The sequence below is a fragment of the Arachis duranensis genome, chromosome 2 (genome assembly GCF_000817695.3).
Source record: "Arachis duranensis cultivar V14167 chromosome 2, aradu.V14167.gnm2.J7QH, whole genome shotgun sequence".
In the NCBI taxonomy this organism is placed as follows: Eukaryota; Viridiplantae; Streptophyta; class Magnoliopsida; order Fabales; family Fabaceae; genus Arachis; species Arachis duranensis.
The window spans coordinates 93,304,797-93,307,863 of NC_029773.3; positions in this window are offsets into that span (position 1 = coordinate 93,304,797).

The window sequence follows — 3,067 nt, forward strand, 5'->3', positions numbered from 1 at the left end:
TTCACATATACCATGATGCACGTTTTCTAGTATTTTTAGCAATTAAATTCAATCATAAAACTAGTTTTAATATATACATAATTAAAATTAATAACTAAAAATATCAGAATACCTAATATCATATAGTATATCTGAAATGTTTCCTATTTGGATTAACTGGTTATAGTAGATGACCATGTTATAATAATGTTGCTTCTCTTAATTATATTTTGGTTAAATTATTATGTTAGTCTCTATAATTTTTTTATAATTATTAAATCTTTGCATTTTATAAGTTTTAATTAATTGGCCCTACACATATTTAAAATTTGTAATTAGATATTTTTAGGGTTAAGTATAATTTTGATTTCTAAGATATGAGTTTAAAATTTTTTTGTTTTCGATCTTTTTTTTTATTTACAAAATTGTTCCTAAGATTTAATTTAATTTTAAAATCGTATTTTTTAACAAAATTTTAATTTTTATTACTAAATTATTTCTAACTAAAAAATATAAAAAAAGAAAAGAAAAAATAAAACCGGATAGGAGGAAGGAAATCATCCTGCCGCTGCTGCTCGTCATTCGGTTCTCGCCGCTGCCGTTGCTCCTTGTCGTTCGGTCTTCGCCGCCAGATCTCGCTGCTCCTCTTCCTCGCAAGGGTCGCATCGTCAGCCTAGTCCGCGTCAACCTCAACAAGTGTCATTCGTGTCGCTACTGTCCACCAGTCCCTCGACAAGTGTCGCATTGACACCGAAATCACCTTCGACCGCACTCTCACCCTCCTTGCTGTTGCCACCGCAACGACGGCGTCCTCCCCCAGTTCTTCTCCATCACCACCACGGCAATTTCCAATTTTGCTTGGTTCCAATTTTGCTTGTTTCTGATTTTGTTAATCACATATTTCTGATTCTAATTTTGTTAATTCACCAATTTTGATTCTGATTTTGATCTTGTTAATCACATTGTTTTCAATTTTGATTCTTTGTTCTTCTATTTTTATTACTTTCATATCTGATTCTGCTTCTGTTTTTAATTTTAATGTTTTTAATTTTGTTTCTGTTTCTTATTCTGCATCTGATTCTTTGTTCTTTTAATTTTGATATTTTTATTACTTCTATTTCTATTTTCAATTTCGCTTCAACTTTTGTTTCCAATTATGCTTATGTTTCTACTTCATTGCTATTGATGAAGAAGAAAAAAAAATGGCTTCATTATTTTACCTTTTGATTCATTGTTCTTATACTATATTGTTTTTTCTTTTAATTTGTTGTTGCTGATTTTATTGTTTGTTGTTGCTTATGATTTTATTGTTGTTGCTAATTTTTTTTATTCATTATTTTTTTTTACTGATTAAATATGAGCTAAATTTTTATAAAAGTACTTATTTCTAAATTTTCTCAAACAGGATACATACTAATTTATATTCTCTATTTTATGCTCTATATTCGTACTAGCTCAAGAGTTATAAAAAAATAAAATAAAATTTCTGCAATCTCACCAACCCAAATTCACTTTTGAACTCTAAAAGTGACATTGATTTAAATTTCTCTCTCTCAAGGTCTGCTAAACCAACACTTTGGAGTTTTGTAGTGATGAGAGATGCATGTATTTAGAAAAGTAAAATACACAATCGGAATCATCATTTATTATTATGATACAAAAATTTTGAAAAGCAGATAGATTTTCCTTTTTAAATAACAATAATGGTATATATGTGCTACATTATATGGGTTCACTTAATTATTAGCTAGTATTATTACTAGTGACTTTCTCTTAAAAATTGTTGCCCTACATCTCATGAATTATATATAATAAGATGAGATATCTGTGGTGCAAGCTAAATATGGTCAAAAAGGTTTTGCCACCTTCCCCAAGATTCCAAGAAATCAAAAGGTCTTAAAAGGTGGAGCCATTAGTGGCTAATTGGAATTGAATTCGGATTCATCAATCCAAATGGTGGTAACGTCACCAATGTCGTAGCTACTTATTAATTAGGTCTCTCTCTATATATATAACAAGTCAAAAATTCTTAATTCTCCATCAATTTTGCATGTAAACCTTGCCCTTAATTAGAGCCTCTCTTCTTAATTCTACCCTACCACAAAAGTAAAAGATACAACTATAGCTATAGTTATATGGTCTATCTTCATTCTTATTAATTAGTTACAACAGTATTTATGACGTTTTTAATTTTAAACATGGAAGCAAGAATAGTGTTGGATTCGGCTATGGAGAAGAGAAGTATTTTACAATATTGTGGTATGAGCGGAACAGAACTCAGACTCTGTGAGTTCTCTCTCACTAAACGGATGGTCCGAGTTCTCTTTCATAAAAAAGAAAAAAAATCCAATTTCTATCTTTCGAAATTCAAATTTTTCCGACTACAAAACGGACCATGCGATTTATTATGCAAAATTTTAAAATTAAAGAACTCGCATGGTCCAAGTTTTTCTACCTCACACTCACAAAAAGTTGTCCTACATATTTGTCTTGTACTCCATAAATCCATATCAGGGTAGAACACACACAAACTTTTCATATTCAAAAAATTGAGCCTATTTATGAATATAAAAATATTTAATAACCAAAAAAAATTAATTAAAAATAGTTATAATTTATTTTATTAATTATTATAATAATTAATAAATATTAAATAAGACACATTTTTTTTGTCTCTTTAGTATTAACTATATCAATAAATAATATATAATCTTACACTATCAACATAAAGTCATAAAGGCTAGAAACTAAAAAAGAAAAAAAAATTGTAGTGGTTAATCATTATAACAGATAATCAATATATCATAATTTGAAACTTTTTCTAATTTTATTAGTTGAGAAATTAAAAGAGAAAATTGCACATGGTCGATCGTATAAATAAAATCAAATGCATAAATATATATATGAGGCAGCCTTATAAGAAAAATCAACCAGCAATGCAAGCACATGTAGAACACATGCATGTTATATATATATGGTCATTTCATTTGGGAACGAATCATTTTATCTCCATATGGCTAGCAAGTAGCAACTTGATCATTGCCAATAGATGTGGTCCATATTAATTATATTGACTTTCACGATATAT